This window comes from Protopterus annectens, chromosome 11.part0 (genome assembly GCF_019279795.1).
Source record: "Protopterus annectens isolate FY-2018-M chromosome 11.part0, PAN1.0, whole genome shotgun sequence".
NCBI classification, from domain to species: Eukaryota; Metazoa; Chordata; order Ceratodontiformes; family Protopteridae; genus Protopterus; species Protopterus annectens.
This window is the reverse complement of record NC_056745.1, coordinates 506124048-506137806: the sequence shown is the minus strand read 5'-3', so window position 1 is coordinate 506137806 and position 13759 is coordinate 506124048. Positions and strand designations below refer to the sequence as shown.

Sequence of the window (13759 nt, the reverse complement as noted above, 5' to 3'; positions counted from 1 at the left end):
TCAAAGAAAATGCATCTGGCTGGTGACAGATTAAGTTTACTTTTGGAATGTTTTCAAACCATAGACCCAATGCACACAATTTTAGGTCCATGCATGCATATATGTGTGTGTTTTGATTGTATTAAATTATATTCCTTTTATAATACAGCACCACTTGTTAGAGTGTGTTTTAAATTTGTAGGTTTGAAGATTTTTTCCGGCAAGCAATGAAACAAAACATATGAACCAATAATAACAAAACTACCCATTACAGAGCATTTCAACCACAAAAGGCCTATAAACTTCTGTCATTAGAATCTACCAATATAAGTCAATACACACAATTTCTGCAGAAGTAAAAATCATTGGTACTTTTCCGTTATCGGGGCAACAGCTGTAATAAGTACTTGAAACAAGAGCTTCTGTACAAGTTACGGTCAATAGTGAAATAACCATATTTTTCCTTTAAGTATACCGGCCCAGGTTTCAACAGCCTTTACACCCCTACTTGTATGATTCAAAGTGAAATCCCCTCAACCTTCACCAAAAATATCATGCACGGCTCCAGCACAGTGTTACCTTCTGTCATGTACGTGTAGCTTTGTGCTTCTACAAAATGAACATAAACTGCATCGGCTCAAGCCAGTCCATGACAGTATTGTTAGGAAAATGTTTTATTTTCAGGCTCTGAGCTTTAATTATCCGGTTCAAGATTTTTTAAATATATTTAGCTAAAATCTGATTAAAATAGGCTTTCTTATTTTAGCATGCAGTATCATATAGCAAATGACAAGGTAACAAAATTCCAGGTTCATCAGTGTCTCCTTGTTTATTTTATTTTATTTCACAAAGTGTTTATTTTACTTCCTTATCTCTCACGGTGATCCTAAGCATGACAAGTGTACTGCATACCCCATCGCGTCCAATCCATTGCAGAATCAACGTGTTACTTGCAGATAATGTTTAGCTATGATCTCAAAGCCTGCGCATTAGAGCTGTTGCCCCGATAACGGAAAAGTACCAAATTATCTGAGTAATTTGAAATTAAAGAGATCTATAACTAGTGAAGAGGTTAGTGCTGGCAAAAAACTTTACATTTCAGTGTTTCATGTACAAATTCAGTGCCTGCTGACCTTGAAGAATAATTTATCTAAGTTACATTTAAAAAAAAGTTGGTATGCTGGCAATATTACAATAAGGAATTGCTGTCAAACCAGCAATAAGGTCATAGTTACTAGTCATCTTATCAAGAGGTGGGCACACGTAGGAGTGCAGCACCCACACCCCCCTTAATGGGCATTGCAATATCAGCATTCCATTGACATGGTGTGAGTGTAGAATCCACAGCCTTCTGTACCAAGCAAGTATGCTACTGGTTGTGCTACTAATACTGCTTTCAAATTAGACAGCACAAACACTGATGTGGCCATTTGCTAAACAAAACAGTTGCATATTGAAACCAGACTCAACATGAGTGACAGTAAACTTCTCTTCCCTTGAAGCTCAACATTCCTTGAAAATGTATAGACTCTCAATATTCTTTGAAAATGAACAGAAAACCAACATTCTTTGAAAAGGCAGTGGAACTTAACAGTCCTTGATGGATCTCATCAATCCTTCAAAATGCACAGAAACTCAACATTCTTTTAAAATACATAGAAAGTCAACATTCTTTGAAAATATGCTGAAACTCAACAGTCCTTAAAAATACACCTGCTATTGATAGTTTTGTAGTTGATGTAGAAGATTCAGGCTCTAGCATCCTGCAAGTTAACCAAATTGCCATCTGTAACTGGTGCATTACACTCATTGTTTTGCCTTTTGTAATCCTCTGCTTGCTTGTTTCAAATTGAAAGTCAATTTTCAGTTCTACATAACGGACAAATGGAAGCTCTGTATAACTGCTCTAAGACAGATGTACTCTGTGTGCATTCTTAAAGGAGAAATGTAATTTTTGAAGTGAATGCCCCCTCTTGTTCGGCATTTATTTTTCTGAAGTGCAGGCAAACATAGGGGGATTGTGGTTGACAAAATTTGCAGATGACTGCAAACTGGGCACCATAATTGACACTCCATCAGACACAGACATCCTCCAGAAAGGTCTCATAGAAATGGATAACTGGTGCCAGAGCCATGGCCTTAAGCTAAATGCCAAAAAATGTATAGTCATACCCTTTGAGAAAAACAAGGTAACCCCTAATTACCACATAGGTGGTAATCCATTAAACACGGAAGAAGTTATCAGGGACCTGGGGACCCAAGTTGACAGTAACCTCTCTTTGACACTCACATTGCCAAAGTGGTTAGGAAGACCTTCTACATTGCCCACCTGATCATGAAGGATTCACATCCAGAACAGGAGAGGTCATTGTACCCTGTACTCTTCACTTATCAGACCAATGATTGAGTACAACGCCCCATTCGAATGTACCTTACCCGACACCTGCAGCAGTTGGAAAGACCCCAAAAGTTCCTCACCAAAAGGATAAAGGGGCTCAAACATATGTCATAATGATGCCCGACTGAAGAAACTCCAGCTCTATTCAGTCGATACCGCCTGCTCAGAGGTGATCTGTGCCTGACATACAAGGCCATGTCCAACCCGAATTAATGGACATGCTCCACCTCAAAAATCCAAATCCACCAGAGCCACGAGAGCAAGAGACTTAAACCTCAACACGGATATAAATAGGACATGCTGGAGGGACAGATTCATCACCCAGAGACTCCCTACACTATGGAACAGAATCCCAGTCAATGTGAGGCAGAGCCCCTCACTGACTCTGTTCAAGAGAAATCTTGACGAGTGGATGGGAGATCGTAGGTTTACCCCGGGAATCATCTCTGTATCACTGCTGGACAGAGGCACAGCAAATTAATGGGTATAGTATTCTCATCCTAAGGGGTGGTGAAAGCCACACACACTCTGGCTAGGCTTATAAATGCCCTAGGGCAGATAGCCTAGTATGAACCTATGAACCTATGAACCTATGAACCTATGAACCTATGAATTAGACCTTATATTCTTTTTACCTTACTCTGACTGTCGAACTCAAGACCAGCCTTAGGCCAAATGAGATGAATGGGTGCAAAAGGGAGCCACACACTTACCAGAAGAGTAACTAAAAGGGTCTTCTTTTCAAACCCCCCCCAAAAAAATTAACAAGCATTTTGCTACAGTGAATCCACACAGCTTCAGTGCTTCAGCACTGACCACAAATTCAGATATTGGCTTTTGCTAAAATACACAAAGATGGTACAGCACTCCCATACCATCTGCGCCTCCTAATCACAACTCCTGATAGCTTCAACATTGAGGGAAAAAACGGTTTCACCTTGAAGACCTAAGGAAAAAAAAACTTTTCTACTTTGAGACTATAGTGAGCTGCTTGGCTCATTCTTGATTCCTTCATTCAAATTTAAGAGGCTACTTACTACAATTGAACTACCACACAGTATTTTGAAAATTCATGTTGATGCAAAGCATGTTGTTCTATAAACATTTTAAGTGAATTAGAGTAATATAAAACATGTGTTCCTAATTTTAGTCCTTTGTCACCCCCTTAATTTTAGCTTTGTCTAGAATTCTTGAGGAAAGAAATTGACAATATATTTGAGCCTTGGCAGCCACCCACACATTGTCCAGACTGGGCCTGCAGTTACTAAAAAGTAACATTGTTCTGCTTTTGAAGAACAGGGAAACTATGTTTTGATCTTTCTAGTAACATTTACTAAAACAGTATTTTTTTTTGTCTATCTCATAACAAAAGATGGGGGTGAGATACATATAGAAAGGAAATATCTTTTTTTTGTCTGGTATCTCAAAATAATTAAGTACAAATAGATTGCTTCTAGAAAACTTATAATCTAGAATTAGCCTCAGACTTGATTTGCTGGGCAGACTTTCTCATTATCCTTGGGTAAGACAAATTGAGTGATGTGACAACTATTTGTCTTTTACTCTTAATTAGCAGTTGTACCACTTGAATGGCATTTGCTTATGAAATTCCACTGAAATGCGTGAGTATAGTAGTAAAATATATAGCTACACAAATAAAAATATGAAATAAAAAAGTGAGGGATCCAAAAATGGCACAGTATGAAAAGAACAAAACAAGATGGACAAGAATAATGGAAGAAAGATGGATGACAGCTTAATATATGGGCAGCAGTTATGTTCAGGGAGCTTTCTTATGAAATATTTTTATTAAATTTTTTTAGAGGTCATATTACATAATGTAAATTCAAAACAGTCATAGATATTAATTTGATCAGCCATACAAAAGAGAAAAAAAAGAAAACATCAAAATAAAAATAAAATAAAAACTATTTACAAGGATGTCTAAGAGAACAAATGCAAGATAAGTTTTCCGATTAACGTTCTGTTTCAAACTGTATTACAGTCAATTCTTTCAAGTATCTCTGTGACATCAAGCATTATAATAAGAATTGATTCTTTCTGTTCTTGTCTTGATAGTAACTATTTCCATTCAAGAAACATTGAGAGTCATGTTCTTGAATTCTTTAAAAGTAGGAGAGATTTTGCTCTTCCAATTTGTAGTAATAGTTTTATGAGCAATGGCTAATGAGATACAGAGTAATGAATATTTAGATTTAGGAACACATTCAGATATTGGGGCATTGAACAAAATCAATGATTTGGTCAACTGAAAATTATCATTAGAAATAGTTTGCAAAAAATAATACATTTTTCCCCAAAATGGTCTAAGTAAGTTACATTCATAAAACATGTGTTGCCCATTAGCTTTCACTTTTAGCTTGCACCTCCAACATCCTATTAATTGATTAAGCATTAATTCCATTTTATGAGGTATAATATAGATTCTGTGAATAAATTTCCAATAAAATAATTTCCATTGTAATGAAAGAAAAGTTTGCATTGATGAAATTAAGATAATTTTTTTATCTATCTCTGTAGGGAGATGATTATTAATAGTTTTATAGTAATCCCAATAGCTTTCTTTATAATAAGGTTTAGTATGCTTAGTTAAGTTATATATTTTAGAAAGATAGCCTTTTCCTTGAACTGTTTGATTACCCATAATAATCAAAAATTCTATAAGATTAGGAATGTTTTGTTTAGTTAATGGATATGTTAACTCAGTTTTAATTAAAATGCATTGTCTTATTTCTTGTAGTACCAACCACAGTTCATTATCTAGATTAAATTTATTCATGAGTTATTTCATTTTAATAATCCTTCCAGAATCCATCAATTGATGCCAAAATATTATTTTTTTTCCTCTGAGTATAGTCATTTTGTTAATATTAAAAGTGTCAATATTATTCTGTGTATATGCAATTGGCAATAATAAAAATGACCAATCCTTAATATCTGGGTTTCTATTTAAAAAGATTTTAAAAGTGAATAATACATTAGTTATAAATTTGGAAGATGCATGTTCATTTTTGTTGCCTGTGATATAATCTTTAACCATCCAATAAAGATTATTAAGCAGAGGTTTTGTGTGTTGTGACAACAATGAAATATTTGATTATAACCAGATTTGTTCTTGAATTTGTTTCCAATTGGCTGAATATGAAGAGTTTAACTACAATGTTAATGTTTTGACAATAGATGATAAAACATACATGTCAATGTCTGGAAGATTAATACCCCTGTTTCCCAATCTTTTAAATGATTATTTAAAGCACGTCTGAGTTTATTGATGTACCATAAAAAGTTTAACATGAATTTGTTGAACTGATGTATATAATGCTTAGGGGGAGGAAGAGAGATGACGTATATACAGTATAATATTTTTTGGAAAATAATCATTTTAATTAGGAAATATCTGTCCTCCATAGTAAAAAGGATTTATTCCATCTTTGATGGCATTTTTAATTTTATTTAGGCTATTATTAAAGTTAACAGTTAGCATTTCATTTATATAATTTGCTAAATTGACCCCTAAATAATTATTTTTATTGTCTAGAACTATATATTTATCAAACTTATTGTTTATGTCTTCTTTATTGGAATTTATAAGTAATATCTTAGTTTTATTTTCATTGAATTTAAATCCAGAAATTCTCTGAGAGAAATCTACTGTGTCAAAGAAAGCTTGTAATAAATTACTATGATCTTTCAATGTCAATAAAATATCATCAGCAAATAATTAAACTTTCAAAACTAAAGTATCAGTAAAACTAATGCCTTTAGTATTTGAGTTCATCCTAATACAATTTGCAAATGGTTCGATGACTAAAGCAAACAACAGTGGAGACAAAGGACATTCCTGTTTTGTACCTCTAGTAATCATAATAGATCTAGATGTGCATGACCCAATCTTTATATAAGCTAGATATTTTTCATATACATGTTTTATTAATTTAGTAAACTCCATAGTCATCTAATGCAGGCAACAGGTAATCCCAGTGAACTGAATCAAAAGTGTTATTTATGTCTAAACTCACTAAAGTTATCCTTTGAGATTAATGTAATAAATTAATGTAAGAATTCTTCTGATGTTATCATATGTGCTCTTATCTTTTACAAATCCAGTTTGATCTCATCTATTAATAAAGGAATCAATTGTTTAATTCTACTAGCATGTACAGCCATAACGTTTATAATCATGTTTAAAAGAGATATTGGTCTATAAGAAGAGCATTCTTTTGCATTCTTATCCGATTTTAAAATTAATTAATCAGATTTAAAATTGGGTATATTTCCAAGAAGGAGGAGTGTTATTATTTTTTCAACTAAAGTATATACTCTTAACAATAAATGTAAAGCTTCTCTATGTAATAATTTATACATTTCAGGTATAATATTGTTAATTTTAGGAGCCTTATTAGGTTTTAACTTAATAATTTGTGATTTAATCTCAGTCATTGTATCTAATTTATCAATTAACTTAATTTGATCTTCTGTTAGTTTTTTCTTGATGAATTTTTTAAAGAAGGAATTTATTACATTCTGTAGTTCAGTTCCTATGTTGTAGGAATTAGGTAAACTAAATTGACTTTTGAAAGACTCTAAAATGCCATCTAAACCAGAAACTCTATTTTTAGTACCAGGAATATAAACTTCTTTTATCTGCTTAGATTTAAAAATCCTATTTGTTCTGGTTGGTATTCTTCTTTAATTTATGGGATTCGTGGAGTAAAAATTTAATTAAAATTATTTATTTACTTATTTATTGGCATTTTGTTTACTGGGAAAGTCCACTGAGCCAAGAAGAGCCCATTTTCAGTGAAGGGCCAGGGAGAAAAGCTCCACAAAGTCAGTTAGGATAAAAATTACATAATATTGGAATAGTTTGTATTAACAAGAAACATAGTCATAACAGACATTATAGATACAATAAAGCACATTATGAAAATGTAGGTGGTACAGAGAAATAATGTAAAAACACAAGGCATAGAAGTAAATCCAAGTAACATATTCTAGTACACTATGATGTTAGTGTACACTCCAGAGTAGAGTCTATTGTGGGTATGGGAGTGATTAATATAGGTAGAATTAGAATAACTATCTAAAGGTATATGTATTGGAAGTAGAGAGAGATTAGTATTAGAAGGGATGATAATGAAGTAGTAATTGGAGTCAAGTTTTGGAGGAAGCAAGTAGAGGAGAAAAGGTGATATGATGTAGGGAAGAGGAGTAAAGTCTTAGGAAGATAGAAGTTAGAGTATCTACAATGCCAAAGGGTGGATAGATGCTGTTTCAGAGCTGTCTTGAAGGAGGAGATGTTACTGATAGCCCTAATATCTAATGGGAGTGCATTCCATAGTTTGGCAATAGAGAAGGAGTAGAACATTTGATCTGCTCATTGTTCTGGTTTGTCAACTTGCAGGAGAAATTGGTTTTCAGATCTGAGTGATATATTTGGGTGGTTGTGAGTTAAGAATCAAGATAGGGCTGGACAATATGATGGCCTGTAAATAATTTTATGTGCTATGGTTAATTGCTGGTATGTTATGTGATGTGGGAGTTCAAGCCAAATGAGTGATTGTAAGGAAGAGCAGTGATGGGATGAATATTTGGCATTGGTTGTGAATTTGGCAACTTTAGCTTATTTTTTAGGGATAACTGGATATTGATGAGGAGTACGGCACCATATAGGAGTGAGGAAGGGGAGGAAGGCACTGCTAAAAGTTTATTTGGAAGATCAGTTAAGAATATTTTTATGTCTTTAGAGGGATCCTAGTTTTTGGTGTGTTTTTTTGATAGAGGTATGGACATGGGGATCAAAAGTAAGGTTGTCATCTAAGATGACTCCCAGTAGCTTTGTATGAAGTACTACTTCTAGGGTGGTCTTGTTTTGAGAGTATATGATGAATTCTGTCTTATTTATAGAGCTACTTTTCTTGGGGGTGAATAACAGCAGGTGGTTACCTGTCATCCATGTTTTGGTAGAGTTGGACGCATTCTGGGTTGTATGAAGGAGTTCAGTAATAGAGTTAGCAGAGCAGATTATGGTAGAGTCATCTGCATACTGAACTACTGTACCATTAATAAGATTGGAATGGAAGTCGTTGATGAAAATACTAAAGAGTAGGGGACCTAATAGAGAACCTTGGAGGATACCTGTGGATATTTCAAGGAAAGGAGAGAAAGAGTTTTGTCATTTAATAGATTGTTGTCTGTTAACTAGGTAGCTGGTAAACCAATTCAAGATTGAAGGAGTGATACCTAAGTTTGAGAGTTTGATGAGTAGCAGAGGGTGGGAAATAGTACTGAAGGCTTTAGAAAGGTCAAGAAATAGTGAAGATATAATTTTGCTGGTATCTCAAGCTCGATTCACTATATTTAAGAATGATATAAGTGCAGTAGTTGTGCTGTGGCCTGGCCTGAAACCATGCTGAGTGGGGCAAAGAGGCTAGTTTTGAAGTAGACAGCTGAGAAATTGTTTATGAATTTCAGCAAAATTTAAAAAAGGGGGAGAGAATATCAATAGGTCTAAAGTTTGAAATATCTGTGTTGTTGCCATGTTTGCAGAGGGGTAGAATGAAATATTTTTTCCCAATAGTAGATACACAGGCCTCCTGGATAGATCTGTTGATGAGTACACTGACTGGATAGGCAATGGCTTTAGCAGACATCGGAAGGTATTCTGGGGGTAGGTTGTTGGGAGTGTTAGAGCATGGTTTCAGTTTGATAAGCAGTTTTTTGATAATAGCGGTGGGTGTAGGAGAGAAAAAAAAGGTGGGTGGGGTGGAGATAGTATTTTGTGAGGTGAGCTTTGGTAGACAGGAGTTACTGTCACTACTGATGTGGGGAAAGCTTGCTGTGAGGCTTGATATTGTATTGATGAAATGAGTGTTGAAGAGGGAGGCTTTTTCACTAAGGGTTTTGTCTGAATATGGACAGGGGTTGTTTTTGGGACCAGGGTTTAGCAGAGATGAAATAGAGTTCCAAAATGTCATTAGATTTTGTTTATAATTCTTTTGCAGGCCAAGGTAGTGTGCTTTTCTGTCATTGTTGACTAGTCATTTTGCTTGATTGGGTAGCTGCCTGAATTGCAGGAGATCAGAGGGATTTTTGGTTATATGCCATTTTTTCCAAACTTTGTCTCTATCAGCAATGATTTGTTTGGTAGATCTGGTGAGCCATACGACATGATTAGTTTTTACTCTCTTTTGTCTTATAGAGGAGAGGTTATTTAGGATGTCCAGAAAAGTAGAGTTAAAGAACTCAACAGCTTCATCAAGTGGGAGGACATTTTTGTCAAGGTTTCATTTAAGGCTATAGGGTTGAAATTAACTAGATTTCTTGTATTTTTATATTGATGCTGACATGGTGTTGGAGTGTTTTTGCATAGTATATAGGCTGGGAGGTGGTCACCAATGCCAGAAAAAAGAGTGCCTGCTGCTGAAATTTTGGTCGAGTCGGAGACTAATATTCAATCAAATATTGAGCCACCATCCTTGGTTTTGTTGGGAATGGCTATGTCTCTAACTAGTTGAGTGAAGTTAAAGAAATTGACATTAAGTAGGGGGAATTGATTTGCGATATCTGACCAGTTTATATTTATGTCTCCAAGGATAATTGTTTCATTTTTTATATTGTTTGATATCCAGACAAGAATGCCTTCTAGTAAGGAAATGTTATCACCTTGGGGAACGTATATAGCTATGATGCAGAGATTCTTGGAATTATTCTATCTTAAGAATGATATTAGTATCTCTGCTGTGGAAAATTGTGAAACTGGATTGGAATAAGGAACAATTGAGTAGGTACTCAATCTTTTCTAATCTTTTGTAATTTAACCATAGTTTTATGATGCAACACTTGTAAATATTTTTTGTTCATCTCATCAAGTTCTTTTTGCAAATTATTATTTCCTTTTTGCATATCTATCTTTAGTTTATCCATTTTCATTTGTAAGTCTAATAGTTCCTTATTCCATTGTTTTTTTTTCTTATTTATAAACCAAGCTAGAACTTTGCCATATAATATGATTTCAAAGAATTCCACACATATATTTCTGAAATATCATCAGTAAGACATATATTTAGAACAGTTTGTATTTCCTTAGTATAGAATTCCTTAAAGTCTTTTAGATTCATTATATATGCTGGAATTCTAGTAATATTTACACTTGTTTATCATTCATTACCAAGTCAAAAGTAATTGCATTATGGTCAGATAATGGGAATGCAATTACCTTGACTTTATCTAGTTTTGAAGATATATCTCTTGCAATGTATGCCCTGTCTATTCTTGATCATGCGCATACCTCTCAACTGTACAGCTTTAAGCATAATGTCCACATTTCTGCCTCATTTGTATGGTTCATTTTTCATAAAATTGTGGTTTTCTGGCAACTTAGTGGCAACTCATTAAAGATTGAAGTCAGAAAATAAAGACAGACATTTGAGTTTTAGACTTCATACCCTTCAGAAAATTCATGCTAAAGTAAAACCTGTTATTCTATCTATTCTAGGCCTCTGAGAGTGGAAGGGCCTGGTAAAATGGTGAAGTGTGGCCACTGTTCACAGTGTCCCTATATCCCTGAATGTCAAGAAGTGATAATGGAAGGATATGGGACAATTAAACTTCATTGTAGGTCTTATTGTGGGAGCAGAATGGTGGTATACTTAGCCCAGTGTTTATGTTGTCCCACATTCTATGTAGGTAAAACTAATTTAAGTTTGCGGAAAAGAGTTTACCAACACAACTATGATATTACAAAGAAAGATGAAAGAAATCCTTTATATAAACATCTGGCACAGAATGCTGGACATAGGTTCAGATTTTGTGTTATTGGTAGGGCAGACTTGGGCCAGAGAAGAGGTCTGGTGGAGGGCTTCCTAGAATTTTTGGAATGTAAATAGCAATTAAAAACTAAAACCAACTGCTTTCCCAGTATAAATGAATATATTTCCATTTCTAGTGTATTAAAATTAAAGGCTGCTACGTATATTTGAACTTATTTTTTTTTAATCATGTTTTTATAAAATGCATTAGGAAGGAACAATTGAGTAGGTACTCAATCTTTTCTAATCTTTTGTAAGTTAACCATAGTTTTATGATGCAACACTTGTAAATTTTTTTTGTTCATCTCATGAAGTTCTTTTTGCAAATTATTATTTCCCTTTTGCATATCTACCTTTAGTTTATCCATTTTCATTTGTAAGTCTAATAGTTCCTTATTCCATTGTTTTTTTCTTAATAAATGCCCAATTAAAACACAATGTTGATTATTAAAGCAGCAGTCCAAATAGTTGCATATGTGTGTATATATATTTGAGTAAGGAAATGGACTGTTGCTTCGATAGTCAACATTATGTTTTAATTGGGCATTTATTAAGTCTATTTGTATGTATATAAGCTTGTAGAGGGATGTGGTATTTCATTCTGAAGAAATCCTGTGTATTGATTGGACAAAAGCGCTAAATAAACTGGTTTCCTTTGGGTTCATTGCTTCACCATCCATTTTTTGTGTTTTTACAAGTTTGTGCTTACCTTATTTGCTGTTATTCTATCAACTTTCTAAGTTTGTAAGAGCAATATTTAAAAATTGTCCCTATTTTTGGGCGTTTGTCTTGATTTGACAAGATTTCTTGCTCTAAGAGATTGAAAGGTATGATTGCGCGCCATGACGATGTGAGTAATGTGTAAAAAATAATGAATTGGAGTAAGCAAAATCATTTACATCTTTAATATTAAACATGTTAATAAAATCAGATAATGCATTTGATGTGGCTGGTTTCCTGTGAGTATTTTTTACATTTGTATCACTATCAGATAATATACAATTAAAATCTCCAGCCAGTATTATACTCCCCTTAGAGAATTGTAGAATATTTTCAAACTGATGTTTCAACACTTTAACTCCCAAGCCAGGGATCCAATATAAATTAATTAATGTGTAACTCTTTTCATGTATATTTGATACTAAACAAAACATGCCAGAGCTATCATGGTATGCATTTGTAATTGTATTTATTCATTTATTTATGTTTGTTTACCGGGAAATTCCAACTGGACACAGGTCCTTTTTCAGTGGAGGCCCGGGGAGAAAAGCTACACAGAAGACTTATTGAGCAGCAGAGTACATGAAGAACAACTGAATATACATACAATAGCAAATAATACACAGTGCAGCAAACATTAGCTATGCATACAATATGAAACATAGTAATGAACAGACATACCAATATCTATCTAGAGGCTAGGAATAAAGGTAGGATGTATATACAGATTGTACTAAGCTTAAATGGATACTGTTCTAAACCCATATACCTAAATCTTATATACAAATATTGCACTAAACTCAAACAGATATACAGCAGATGCTCCACACAAAGGTGGAACAAGCTAGAAGGGCTAATGGGATGGAAGGGGAAGACAGAGGGGTAAGAGAGGAGACTGAGTGAGTAGTATACATGGTAGTGAGAGGAAGCTAGGTGTAAGTCAATTGAATAAGTATTTGGAGTTGAGATGAAGTGAGGTAGTTAAGCATGTTATAACAGGTCTGAGAGACTGAGTGAGGAGGGAAGGGAAAGGTAAAGGGTGAGCCAGAGCCTGCAGAGGAAGGAATGCAATGATCAGATGGTGTGATGCAGGGTGGCAAGGGAAGGGAGAGGAAGGGGAGGTAAAAGAAGGGTTACTAGTCGGGATTGATGCATGGGCATAACCAGAGACTTAAGTGAGTTTAAAATTGAGTGCAGTCTTGAAGTAATTGCAAGAAGGTAGTGTGGTTATAGAGGTGGGAGACTGTTCCATAACCTGGATATGACTCAGGAGAATAGTGCTTCTCCTGCTGAGTTCTTGGGTTTGGTCACTTAGCAGTAGATTTTTGCTGTGTAGTGGTCTAGTGGAGCAGTAGGGCTGGAGAAGGTTTTGAAAGGATGGGACTTTAAGAGGATGGTTTACTAACTTGTGGGTGAGAGAGGGTTGATTCAGGTGAAGAAGTTGAGGAAGTTCAAGCCAGTCAAGTTCTTTAAGTGAGATACAGTGGTGGCTGTGATAAGATGCACCAGTGGCAAACTTAGCAATTTTATTTTAGTACGTCTTGAGTTTATTTAGGTCTGTTTGTCTAAGGTGGGAAAGTATAGGAGAGGCGTAGAGTAAAGTGGAGATTAGGTGGGAATTGGCAGCAGAAATTCTGGCTGTCTTGCTGAGGAATTGTTTGGGCATCAAAGCAGAATTTCTCCACAAAATTGCTACCCCTCTTTTGTTTTTTTTTGTTTATAATGAGAGCTTACTAATACAGAATAGTTGTTAGAGTTAAGTCTGTCTATATCTTCTTGTAATAAATGAGTTTCTTGTAAGAAAACAATTTGTGCATTGAACAATTTTAAA

At 34.6% G+C, this 13759-nt stretch overlaps 1 protein-coding gene across 3 annotated transcripts in view; it reads right to left on the bottom strand.

Moving 5' to 3' along the window:
* The window catches only part of BEST3 (bestrophin 3), a 474344-nt gene that overhangs the window by 239997 nt on the left and 220588 nt on the right, over window positions 1-13759 (bottom strand). The gene's annotated exons all lie outside the window — the stretch shown is intronic.